General features: G+C 40.3%; 1 protein-coding gene across 1 annotated transcript in view; it reads right to left on the reverse strand.

Annotated features, from left to right (window-relative positions):
- The window catches only part of LOC105186685 (somatostatin receptor type 2), a 161428-nt gene extending 155340 nt beyond the window's left edge, over positions 1–6088 (reverse strand). Inside the window, exon 1 of the mRNA XM_025305175.1 lies at positions 5592–6088. The gene's annotated coding sequence lies outside the window, so the exon portion shown is untranslated. The remainder of the gene's footprint in view (positions 1–5591) is intronic.
- Between the last annotated feature and the right edge of the window lie 7857 nt (positions 6089–13945).

Genomic DNA, 13945 nt, shown 5'->3' on the forward strand with positions numbered 1-13945 from the left:
GCGGTAACATCGCTTAGCAACGAAGCATTCTCCGAGCGAGGAGAGCGCGATCGAAATGAGCTTCGTCGGTCTAGACGGGTGACGCTAATTATAGACGCGTGGCCGTGTGAATTCATCTTAACTTTGCTGATGCGTAATACCAGGCAAGATTTATGACGATATAATTACGATGTTCCGGTCTAACGTGCGACATCGATCGATCATGAGTCGTGACACGCGAGACAACTTGATGCATATTTACTTAAACGTGTTCGAATGACGATGGGCCCGTGCTGTAAGCCTATCGAGACCTGCATCACGATTTTCTCGCACCCATACATTAAGCACGTCACGCGTTAAGCCATGAAGAAGCGTAAAAAGGGATTCGGGGATTAAGAGCCTCGCTCTTTGCGATACGCGAGTCCGCATCTCGTTCGGATGCTGACAGTACGGTATTTTTTAATGCCATTGACGCACGAGCATCCGCGTCTCTTCGTGGAAATTTTGATTCTACGTACGTAATGGAGAGCTCGCGAGGAGAGAAAGAGAGAAAAAGAGAGAGAAAGAGAGAGAGAAAGAGAGAGAGAGAGAAAGAAGAAAAGAATACACTTCTTCTCTTATTTCCTTTTTAGACAGGAGAAAAAATATGTATTTCCAGATTCTCTCTGTAGACATATACAGGGTGGCTTATTTTAATTTATCCACTAAAACATCTTGAAAAATATGAAAGATACGGAAAAACGTTTCAGACAAAATGTTTGAAGGAGAATATAAGACAGCGATATTATTTTTTTTACAGATGGCGTTACTTTCAAGATATTCACTCATCATTACTTTTCTTAAATCATCATTACTTTTCTTAAATGGAAATCCAATTTTTTACATCATCTTTTTCTACCAATTAATTTGAACAACTTTTGTCTGAAATATTTTTTTATTTGCCTAATATTTTTTGAAATATATAAGGTAAACTTAGTGACTTTTTTAATATTTAGCTTATGATATCTCACTAACTATTTGTCAGAAGAAAATGTAGTATTAGACTTTTTTACTCTATTCAGTCTCAAGAATATATTGTTACAATAGTGTCCTAACTTTTGTTAACTTATCGATTTTTGGAAATTTCAGAATCATCAAATTAACAAAGGTCAGGGCAGTATATTCTTATAACAATATATTTTTAAGACTAAGTAAAATAAAAGAGTCTAGTACCATTTTTTCTTACGACAAATAGTTACCGAGATATCATAAGATGAATATTGAAAAAGTTACCAATTAATATTAAATATCTCAAAAAATATTAGGCTAGTAAAAAGATATTTCAGACAAAAGTTGTTTAAATTAATTAATAAAAAAAGATATAATAAAAAATGGGGGATTCCACTTAAGAAAAGTAGTGATCAATAAATATCTTGAAAGTGACGCCATCTGTAAATAAAATGATATATCCGTCTTGTGTCCTCTTTCAAACCAAACAACTTTTGTTTGAAACGTTTTTCCATATCTTTGACATTTTTCGAGATATTTTAATAGATAAATTAAAATGAGTCATATTGTATTATTTGCCTAAAACAAGAGAAATAATTCTATGAAAAGTTCATTCCAAAAAACTGAAGTCAGCAAGGAAACCAGAAAGGAAAATTGTCGAAATTAGCCGCTACGTACAACTGGAACTGCGATAATAGATGTTTCAGGAACGCAGCGCTTCCGAGTGCGATTTCGAGCAAAATTAGTTGCGTTTGGAGATATTTCAAATGTAGGAAGCAAACGGAATTAACATAACATCTTATACGGGAAACTACATTAAACGACTTCCCGCTTTTCCGATTATAATCAAACTTAAAATTTCACACGAGAGTCCTTGTATAATTCATGATTCTCCAGGGATCTCGCGGCGTCTAATTTGCACGGAGGCACTTATATTTCCTTGAACGTGTTATAAATTTGCCTTATGCATTTTTAAGGGGTCTCTGAACGTTTCATCACAACGTCCGCACAACGAGAATCGCCGGAGTAGCTTGAAACCGTCAGCAGAGCGCGGCTGAGAAATTTTGCGCTGAATGATATAATCTCCCGACGAGATTAAAAAGTTACCGAGCGTGCGTACAATTCCGAGCGTGTTCTTGCCGGAATGCGATGCAGGATACGAGCTGTAGTATAAGTTAATGCGTTTTCAATCACACGTGTCGAAGTTGTTAAAATTGCCGCAGTTACGATTCGTCTCCTCGCTCGCGCTCACGCTCGCGCATGCACACGAAAGCGCCAGAGCTGGCGCGTCCTCGTGAAACTTCCTGCGTAAAATACGATCTAATGGCATCCGCGTTTTGAGTGTTTTCAACCGTCCATGAATGATCGTAGAAAAAGTAGGGCGCAACGCTACTTAGGATTTTAATATCACGCTTCCGAATTCCACCTGCGCGCTTCTATCTCGAATGCGCCGCTGCTGTTTGCTTCCCTTCAAACGACACTGAGAGATCCTTTGCGAGAGAAAAATCTGCCCAGCTGTTCGTCCTAAGCCCGTAGAGTCAAAAGCATACTTAACAACGACGCCGATGCGGTTTCACGCGTGCGTGAAATTCTTCATATCCGTTGTCTATTTATTACATCGACGACAATGTAATAACACACACGAGGCGCTTTACTATTATTTAATTTATTTCTGTGACATTAATTCGCGCCAGTCCGTTGTTCCGTTATTATTATCGCGAGTGCCCGTCCCCAGGAAACCAATTAAAGGGGGATATTGAAGTTCCGATATATCTGAAGGATATATAGGATGAGGTAAAAATTACATTTCACGTAGCGCGACAAAGCACCTCCTATTTTCTTTACCTACGATTTATATCCGTTTTATAGTTTATCGATAGGTATGCTCGACGACGCGTGTGTTGTGACGCATGCACTCCTCATGATTCATCGCGAGTTTAACACGACATATATATATATATATATATATATATATATATATATATATATACAAGAGTATACAGTTAGATATTTCGGAGAAACGTGGAGATATTTCTTTTCTCAACGGCAAGAAGGGTGGAAGGAATATATCGTATGCGACGAGGGGTTGTATGCGCGGTTGCACACCGCGGCTACAATAACGAATGAGGAAGGAAAGGCGCTGGCACAAAAAGAAGCAGGGAAAAAACGGATATACAATAATGAAACATTATATACGTCTTGTTATAATGCACTACCCGGCAAAAGGAGCTACCGAGGCGGGAAAAAAGTGAGACCGTGCTCCTTTTTTCTTCCTGCGACAAAAACTTCGACGCTCGGGGAGGAGGCAAGTATATTACGATCAATGCGCGCGCGCGTATGAAACTAAAAATATCGCCTCTGAGAATATCGTATTACCGTAATTTCACGTTGACGTAATTGCGGCTCTCGAATAACAGTAATTGATATCGATGCGGAATCACGCGAAAGAGGGGCGGGAATAAGCGAAGTAAACAAGAGGAAGCACAAAAATGGTGGAAATGCCGAGAGAGCTGACGGCCAATTGTCCTTTTACGATTACGTATCGTTACGCGCGCACGCAGAAATGCGATTTAAGCTGCGGCGTAACACCGATGCGACGTCCAATATGTGCGCGTGGCGCGAAATTCACCGCGAACGTCCGCGCTAATTATTATTCGATCGAAGATTGATTATCTTAATGACTTATCTTTATCTTAACGCGTAAAACATCAATTGCGCGCAAAAGCGAACGTCCCGTTCTGGATCGGCACGCGAAGGTGGGGGAAAATACATAACTAAGCTTTTAAATAACGGCATTGTTTTCTCACTCTGGTGGAACGCGAATCGCGATTCATCAAGAAATCTCATTTGCCGCCCGACGTGTGTAGCGCGCCGAAAAATGCAGCTCCTGCCCCGGGGATAAAAGTCGGATACCCTTTACTCCGAAACGCACGTGGACCCTTACAATCGCTTTCTCGAGAGAAGCATTAGTCGAAGAGGAGAGGGAACGGATTAGAAAGAGAAAAAAAGGCTAAAGAGAAAGGGAAGGAGATATCCGTGCTACTTGCGCGATACGCTTTTCGTTTTAAGTGAAAGATACCGTTACCAAAGAACGGGCGTTTTTACGTATGTTTCGTAAGCACGATTGCGAGAAAGGAAGAGAGAGAAAGAGAGAGAGAGAGAGAGAGAGAGGGAGGGAGCGAGAGAGAGAGGGAGGAAAGTCGGCAATGGGTTCGTCGCATTTGGATTACCTGCGCGGTAATTAGTCACGGAGACGCTTCAGTGGTTTACCGAATCGATTTTGCCGGTTTCTCTCGCGCGCGGTTAATGAAGTGCGTAGGATTATTTCGAAAAGGAAACGAGCGCGAAGTCTTCGAGCGACGTCTCCGTCTCGAGGTTTCTGCCTCTGCTTTAGATTCAACATCTAAATGGCATAAAACGCAACGGTGTTTCGCGGCGATCGATCAGTTTGATTTGATTGAATTTTACACAAGTTGGCATTAAGAATATTTTATGCGCACGCGGAGATTCTCGCGGGATCATCGCGAGAATTTATATGTTTTCGCATTTGTTCAGCACGGGTTTAATTCCTGCTTGTCGGTAATATGGTTCATAATTTACCGGCCGTATAAACAGGAGCGCGGGATGAAACGTGTAACTAACGAGACATAAAATCGCGGCGAGTTGAAAGTAAAATTTTATTTCACGTAGAAACGAGCGAGGAATTCCAAGAATATATTTGCGCTGCCCTTTCAGCGTGGCGTGCTTCACGCGTGCGACGAATATATTACTATCCGTTTTCCCGGCACTCTTAATCAATTTCCCACGCGGATATCGCCCGGACTGAACGAACTGCCGAGCCAGGGTGCGTTCGCTCTCTGCGCCCGAAAAATGTAACAGATCGAAAGGATGGTACGATCGAGCTTCGCCGCTTCGAACAGCGAGTTGTCCGACACGACGGCGCGCGACTCTTTCTAATTATTCAATCCAGTTCCCCCTCAACCCTGTTCCTCTCTCGAATATAATGAAAGAACCCCTATTACTAGACCCGAGACTAACTTGAAGTTTACTTGAGCTGTGTCTTCGCAACGCCAGATATTATTCCTAGGTACTGCTCTTTGGAATTTAACGGAACTCGATAAGTGGATCTTAATGGAGCGTTCGTGTTACTTCTCCGCGGGTCGATATATTTTTCCAAAGAACCGAGACCGATCTCTCCGACCGCGGGCTGCGGCCGCGGTCGGAGAGATCTCGTCGGTGCACTTTGAAAGCACACACGGTAACTTCGACGTAAACAGGATCTACGTCCTCGGCGACTCTCCGCGTATTTTTCCGCTCGTCGCGACGCGCGCTGTGTGCACCGGCGCGTTTCCTCACGCGCGACCGAGCCGCTAAGTGGCATCGGGCTAGCAGGAAGACGGAAAAATCAGCGCAAAGCGCATCCCCGTTCCAATGAGGAGGGGGAGAAATATACATACATATGTATATATACACATCCCTGAAATTCGATGGCGCGACAATCCACCGCGAGCCGGCGACCGGGCTGTTTCGCCGAAAATTTGAATTTCAAATGTGCCGTACACACGCGCGGCACGTGAGGAGAGATCCTCTCGTGCAGAGAGACCGCACGCTCATTTACTCTTTACCTCAGCATCCTGCCATGCGCGACGAGGCTGTCGTGTGCGGCGTTTGACAGCTTCCTCTCCTGCGGGCGCTCGAGCGGGCCGCACGGCGGGCGTTCCTCCGTCCCGACGATCACCGGCTGAGCGATTCGTGACTGAGCGGGAGACCGGAACGTCCAGCCGGAGAGGAGGATCCGGCCGCGAAGACGCGAGGTGGACGACGACCACCAGAGATGAGGAACCACGCGGGGTCCTTCCGCGACGATGTCACGTGCGCGGCTCGCGCGACGACGCGTACTCCCGTGCGAACGGAGGAATTTTTAAAAACGTCAACAAGTGTGGAGAAGAGAGAAAGACGGAAACAGAGTGGCAGAGAAAGAGGGAGGGAGAAGGAGGAGGACGTGTTGTCGCGACAGGTGGACACGCACTGCTCCGAAGAGACGCGGCACACGTCGGCAGCTACTGGGCGTCGCGGCGCCGGCGATGACGACGACGACGATAACGCTGGTGGCAGCGGCGGTGACGGCGGCGGTGACGGCGGCGGCGGCGGCGGCGGCGGCGGCGGCGACCACCACGACAATGACGACGCCGACGTCGACGCGTGCTACTAGCTACTAGCGACCGGTAGTTCAAGGGGATGTAAAGGGGACGCGCATGCGTTCGCCGACGACACCCTCCGCTCTCAGCTGCGGCTCTCGACTGATTAAACGCAGGTTCCTTCTTCCATGCTGCACGTTCCGCCTCGCCCGCCGCCGCCCGGCGGATTCCCGATCTTGCATTAGTATCGCCGGTCGGATCGAAAGTTTGCCGGGGAATTAGCGCCGCGAGAAACGCCGCTAATGGCTCCTGCTTCGGCTCGAGCTCTGCTGCGCTTCTCTCGCCGAGGAGACATTTCTCATCCGCGTGCGCCCGCGGCGATCGAGATGCGAGGCGTAAATACACATCGGACCGTCATGAGCGAGCGGGTCTCGCGTCGCCACGTGAGAATTGCATTACGCTGAGTGAAGGTTGCTTTTATCGGCTCGCTCGAATTTCGTCTCGCTGCTTCCCGAGCGGCCACTCTGCCCGATCCGGACTTCCAGTCACGAAGAGCAAGCTGAATCATAATTAATCATCGAGATTCGCGCGACGAGCCCTTCGCGTCCATGTGCAAAGCGAAAGCGCAGCTATTGTATCCGGATGAGTCGAGCATCGATCGAGCGAGCCGATCGAGGGAGAGAAATAACGCGAATATTCATGCGAAGGTTAACCCCTGAAAGCCATCTCATCAAAAAAGTCACGTTAATCCTATCATAGATGAAATTTTGCCCCGGGGTATACTTTTTATTTGAGAGATCAAAAAGTTAAACTGATGCAATTAAACGTTTTATTATTGATTATCAGATTAAAAGTAGAGAAGTTATTGTCTGCGGTGATTACATACGCTTTTTTAATAAGACTCAGAAAAATTCATGTAGGGTGAAATTTCACCCCAATATATATTTTTTCATTTTAAAAATCGAAAAAGGCAACTAATGCATGTAAATGTTTTATTATTATTGAATATGAGATGGAAAGTGGAGGAGTTATTGTTTGCAACGGATAATTGAAATTTAATAAAATCAAAATAAAATTCACGTAGGGTGAAATTTCACCCCAATATATATTTATTTTAGAAATCGAAAAAGCCAACTGATGCAATCAAACATTTTATTATTATTGGATATTAAATTAAAAGTAGAGAAGTTATTATTTGCAATGGTTACATATGTTTTTTTAATAAGATCCAAACAAAATTCACATAGGGTGAAATTTCATAATTTCCTAATATATACTTCTTATTTTTAGAAATCAAGAAAGTCAAACTGATGCTGTTAAATGTTTTATTATTGTTGAATATTAGATTAAAAGTGGAAAAGTTATTATTTGCAGAGATTATATAAATGTTTTTTAATAAGATCAAAATAAAATTTGCATGTAGTGAAATTTCACTCTAATATATATTTTTTATCTTAAAACTCGAAAAAGTTAACTGATGTAGTTAAACATTTTATTATTATTGAATATTATATTAAAAATAAAGAAGTTATTATTTGCAATGGTTATATATATGTTTTTTTTAAGGAGATCCAAACAAAATTCACATGGAGTGAAATTTCACCCCAACATATATTTTTTATTTTTAAAAATCAAGAAAGTCAAACTGATGCGATTAAACGTTATATTATTATTGAATACTAAATTAAAAGTAGAGAAGTTATTGTTTGCAGCGGTTGTACAAACATTTTTTAATAAGATCAAAAAAAATTCGCATGAGATGAAATTTCAAGTGATAGTAGCCTTTAAGAATTAAATCGAATATCTAATTTATATAGTTCGCGCGAGAGAGTCGACATCACACAATCCCGAAATCATCAAACCGCCGCGGGATTAATTGAAATACACATGACGCACGACATGTTAGCCGTCGCTGATAAGATCGGACACGAGGCATGTCGGTCGAAGCTTGCCGCGAAATTTCGGTGTGAAAATCGACGAATGAGCGCTGTCAAAGGCGTCTCGTACGTTCTTCCGTATGCGCTACGCGCAGGACACGCGCGCATGCAATTTCTCGCGCGTAAAGGCGGAGTGACAATCTACATGCACGACACTTGGGAGATCCTTTGAGGTAAATACGTGCTGTCCCGCTCTCTTTCGCTGCGCGCTACCGCGAAGTGTGTTCCGCCTTTTACGGAAGAGACTCTTCGCGCTGCTCCTTAGCGTCAGTCCCGCGTTTCTCCATGAAAATATAAGAGCGGAATAAAATTTCGCCGTACCGCGCGTTACGCGCTCGTCCGCCTTTATTTCACTCGCATAGATATGACCGCGACAGAATGGCGGAAACGACGACGCCATTCCTTCCTCTCTCAGAGCTCTCGCGCGTGATAACGAAGCAACTCGTCAAGGAATAATAGTCATGCGAACGCGCGTTCTCACGTTCACAACGGGACGGATGTTCCACTTTGACGCGTTACTTCGCGTAGAAATTAATTCGAGTGTCAATCTTCCTTCTATCGAGCGCGAATTCGAATCTTCGCGGAGAATTCCCTCAGCGCGCCTGCGTCCGTTTGCGCCCCCTTCAATAAAAGTGTAGGCCAATTGCGGTCGTAAAATTGAGAGAACGGCATCTAAACCTCGCGCCGGATTCCATTCCCGAACTTCGCTATCATTTCTACGGATTTGACTCGCCCCCCTCGGCTTATCGGCCTGGTGACTTATCGGCTCCGCTCGTCTGCAATTGGGAAAGGGTGCGAAAGAGAAAATGTGGTGTGATCCGCGCGGAGAGGATTGCTGTTTCGACTGATCGGACATGTAGAAACTTTTTGCAGTACACCGTACATATTAGAATGTACGGAAATTTACATACAGTGATATATATACAAAGTGCTCCATTTTAAATGAGCTAAACAAAAATCTCGAAAAATATGAAAGATACCAAAAAATTATATTGTTTCAAACAAAAATTATATTGTTTCAAGAGGGACATAAAACAAAACTATATCATTTTGTTTACAGACAACTTTCGCTTTCAAGATATTCATTGATCATTACTTTGGTAATTATGCAGAATAGGTGCTTTTTCGAATTTTGAGATTTTTTTGTTGCTATTGTGGTCAAAATTTTTGTTGTGGCTCCAAAAGTAATAATGAATCGGGGGAGCCCGAAAAGTATGCAACCAACATATTTTTTTTAACAATTTGTAGTAAACTTATCAAAAGGCTACAGCACCTCCAATTTTGATGAAAATAGACTAATATATGTTTTAATGGTAAATATGGGGTTAAGGGGACCCACTTTTGATGACCTTGAATTTTATATATATTATCAAGAACACTCTCCCGAGTAACATGCAAAAAGTTTTAGTCCGTGCTTACTGTTCGTTAAAAAGTTACTAACAAATGAAGTTAGTGATAAGAGTTTGCATCGAGCATGTGTACACGCACACACACACACACACACCGAAGGGGGTGTGCGGGGGGACCTCCGGTCCTCCACCTGCATCCCCCCCCTCGAGGGTTAACGGGTGAAACTCGCTTCACGTGGAAAGTCGCAATAAGTCGCAAACTCACATGTGACTTTCCATATGAAACGAGTTTCATCCGTTGACCCTCGAGGGGGGGCGGGGGGCCGAAGGCCCTCCGCACGCCCCCTTCGGTGTGTGTGTGTGTGTATGTATGTACATATGCTTGGTACAAACTCTTATCACTAACTTCATTTGTTAATAACTTTTTAACGGCGGAACCCGTTCTGCTTTGCCTCGTTTTGGCATATGACATCAACATTACAAATATTACCTAGATGAAGTTATGTTTAAAAGACAATACGATTTTCATGAACGTATACCACATTTCTTTAAAATAATAGCTTCTGTGTATCTATTAAATAATTGCACGTCACTTCTTATACACAACACTACATGACATTGACTGCTCTATTTGGATAATAGAATATATCGATACTTTCCTTCAGTACACGAGCAGAGATACATGTGCTTAGAGCTTAGACAATGAATTGCGAAGGCTGTGTTCTGAAGCTAAGATTTTTTTTACGGATGTGCGATGATAAAAAAGAGTTATTTGAATTTTTAAAATCACATAACGTGATTAAAAGATCAGTGACTTGTTCAAGTTGTGGGAAACAAGCATCGTTTGACAATCGCCAATTAAAGTGGAGGTGCCAGAAGAGAAGGAAAGTTAAGAAAGGACATAAGATTCAGATTGTATCGTGTTCATTCTGTACAACGATTCGAAAAGATACGTGGTTTGAGAACGCCAATATATCCATTGAAACAGCTTGTGCGTTTATCGGATATTTCGTGACCATAAGTCCACCACGTCAAAACTTTTTGGAGAATGAATTAGAAATGAGTCCGCACACTATCGTTGACTGGTCAAATTTCATTCGAGAAGCTCTATTGTCGTGGTGTGCCGAAAATTCGAGGCAAATTGGCGGGCCGAATCGTGTTGTTGAAATCGACGAAGCGAAATTTGGCAAGAGAAAATATCACCGAGGACGTATTATAGATGGACAGTGGTTTTTCGGCGGATTCGAGAGAGAATCGAAAGAATTATTCGTCATTCCTGTTGTAGATAGATCAACTAAGACATTGTTAAATGCGATAAAAGCGAATGTTCTACCAGGAACCACGATTATGTCTGATTGCTGGAAAGCATATAATTGCTTAGATACAGAAGAAGCTTAGATTCAGCATTTAACTGTTAATCACTCTTACAACTTTGTGGATCCTGACACAGGAGCGCATACCCAGAATATCGAGCGTATCTGGCGAGAAATTCGTTCTAACATTCCTCGTTATGGACGTCGCGAGCATCATATGGACAGCTATATTGCAGAATTTTATTTTAAACGAAAATATCCGGACCATACTTAGCGGTTTCATAAGATTTTTGAAATCATTGCGCTTGATAACGAGTTAAACCGAACTAATGTAAGACAACAAGCATAATTCATGTAGGACAAGATTTAATATAATCGTTGTTTAACCTTTTGCGGTCCGCGCAGTTTTCACCATTTCGTTACAGCTGATCCGCGCTACATTCGCAGTTTCGTACCAGCCGGTCCGTCTGAGTCTTCATCACTTTGGCCATGACATTGAATTACTCTTTGAAATTCATGTTCAGTATCAGCCATATAATCACTGTCACTGCTTTCAAATTCATTGTCGTGCATCGTTCTACATCGTCTTTCCTGTCTAGCCGTAATCTTTCGAAAAAAAATTCTCTTATTGCAATTTCGACTTTGAAAATACTTTTTAACTGCACTACAAATTCCAACTGTACCCCCCGGTGGGTTTGAAACTACTAAAACTAAGCTCTTGCTTTCAAGAGGCGTGGCTTATTCGGGATATGCTACACCACAGCTCTTATCTTATCTCTTTTAGCGTTCGACGAAGATTCGCAATGGGTTAATATATACTGTTGTAATGTAACATAATGCAAATATATATATGACGATGTATGTGCTGAATCGACTTTTGAAAGGTCACGATCGTTCGAAAACAAGACAGACGTGTTGACGGTTGTAGGAAGAACATATCGACGACAAAGCATGAGTCCGATCAACTTTATTGTTTCTTTATTTCACTGTACTCTCCATATTTACCTATATATATATTAAATATTCACTTACAAAAGCAACTGTTAATTAAACAAATCTTACATTCATAAATTGGATTTGGCCGGTAACAGATATATTATGTTACCAGCCAAACCCGATTTCAGAATAAACTAATTGCCCTTGCTATACTTTTTGGCAAAACAAGTTTGATTATTTTTTGGAAGGCGGGGGGAGGAGCCCGCCGCCATCATTTCGCCAACAATAATTAAAACATATATATTAGTCTATTTTCATCAAAATTGGAGGTGCTGTAGCCTTCTGACAAATTTATCACAAATTGTTAAAAAAAATATGTTGGTTGCATACTTTTCGGGCTCCCCCGATTCATTATTACTTTTGGAGCCACAACAAAAATTTTGACCACAATAGCAACAAAAAAATCTCAAAATTCGAAAAAGTACCTATTCTGCATAATTACCATTACTTTTCTTAAATGGGAATCCCAATTTTTATATTACATAATCCTTTTCTCCCAATTAATTTTAACAACTTTTGTTTGAAACTTTTTTATTTGCCTAATATTTTCTGAGATATTTAAGGAAAACTTGATAACTTTTTCAATTTTAACTTACGATATCTTGCAAACTATTTGTCGGAGGAGAAAGTATTACTAGATCTTTTTACTCCATTTGGTCTCAAGAATATATTGTTATAATAGTGCCCTGGCTTTTGTTAATTTGATTTTGAAATTTATAAAGATTGATAAGTTAGTTAACAAAAGTTAGGGCACTATTATATTATAACAATATATTCTTGAGACTAAATAGAATAAAAAAGTTTAATATTATTTTTTCTTCCGACGAATAATTACCGGGATATCGTAAAAAAAGTAATGATCATAAATATCTCGAAAGTGGCGCCATTTGCAAATAAAGTAATGTAATTATTTCATGTCTCCCTTGAAACCATACTTTTATTTGAAACGCTTTTCAATATCTTTTATATTTTTCGAGATTTTTGCTTCGATCCTTTAAAATGGGCACCCTATAAATAAAAGCATCGCTTAAAGTGATTTATAAGCTTCTTTTAAGCAATTACAAACCACTTTTACAGACTTTTTTGTCGATAAAAATATGTTTTCAATATAAATTTTTCTATATAGAGTAATTTTAAAAATCTCGGGTAAATCTCGAAAAATGTGAAAGATACTAAGAAACGTTTCGGACAAAAGTTGTCCAAATTAATTAATAGAAAAAGTGATGTAATAAAAAATTGGAATTTCCATTTAAGAAAAGTAATGATCAGTGAATATCCCGAAGGTGGCGCCATTTGTAAACAAAATGATATAGTTGTTTTATATCCCCCTTGAAACCAACTTTTGTTCGAAACATTTTTTTCTAAAATGTTTGGTTTTCAAGATATTTTATCGGTCCGGGACTTTTTGGACACCCTGTATATATATGTATATATATATATATATATATATACAGTATATATATACAGGGTAGACCACTTTAATCTACGCACTGAAATCTCTCAAAATCCATAAGTTTAAGACAAAAATGTTTAAGATAAAAGTTGTTTGGATTGAAAGGAAACATAAAACAGCGATAGCATTTTGTTTATAAATGGCGCCGCTTCCGAGATATTCACTGATCATCAATTTTCTTAAATAGAAAGCTCAATTTTTTATTATATCATCTTTTTCTACTAATTAATTTGAACAACTTTTGTCTGAAACATTTTTTTATTTGCTTAATATATTTTGAGATATTCAAGGAAAACTTGGTAACTTTTTTAACATTTACGATATCTCGCTAACTATTCATCGAAAGAAAAAATAGTATTAGACTTTTTTATTTTATTTACTATCAAGAATATATTACTATAAAATGCCCTAACTTTTGCTAACTTATCGATTTTTGGAAATCTCAAAATTATTAAATTAATAAAAGTTAGGGTACTATTATATTATATATTCTTGCTAGTAAGTAAAGTAAAAAAGTCTAATACTTTTTTTTTTCGACGAATAGTTAGCGAGATATCATAAGCTAAATATTAAAAAAATCACTAAGTTTACCTTATATATTTCAAAAAATATTAGGCAAATAAAATAATCTTTCAGACAAAAGTTGTTCAAATTAATTCGTGGAAAAAGATAATATAATGAAAAATTGGGATTGCTATTTAAGAAAATTGATGATCAGTGAATATGTTGAAAATAGCGCCATTTATAAACAAAATGCTATCGCTGTTTTATGTCCCCCTTCAAGCCAAACAAC

This window comes from Harpegnathos saltator, unplaced genomic scaffold (genome assembly GCF_003227715.2).
Source record: "Harpegnathos saltator strain DR-91 unplaced genomic scaffold, Hsal_v8.6 scaffold677, whole genome shotgun sequence".
Classification (NCBI taxonomy): Eukaryota; Metazoa; Arthropoda; class Insecta; order Hymenoptera; family Formicidae; genus Harpegnathos; species Harpegnathos saltator.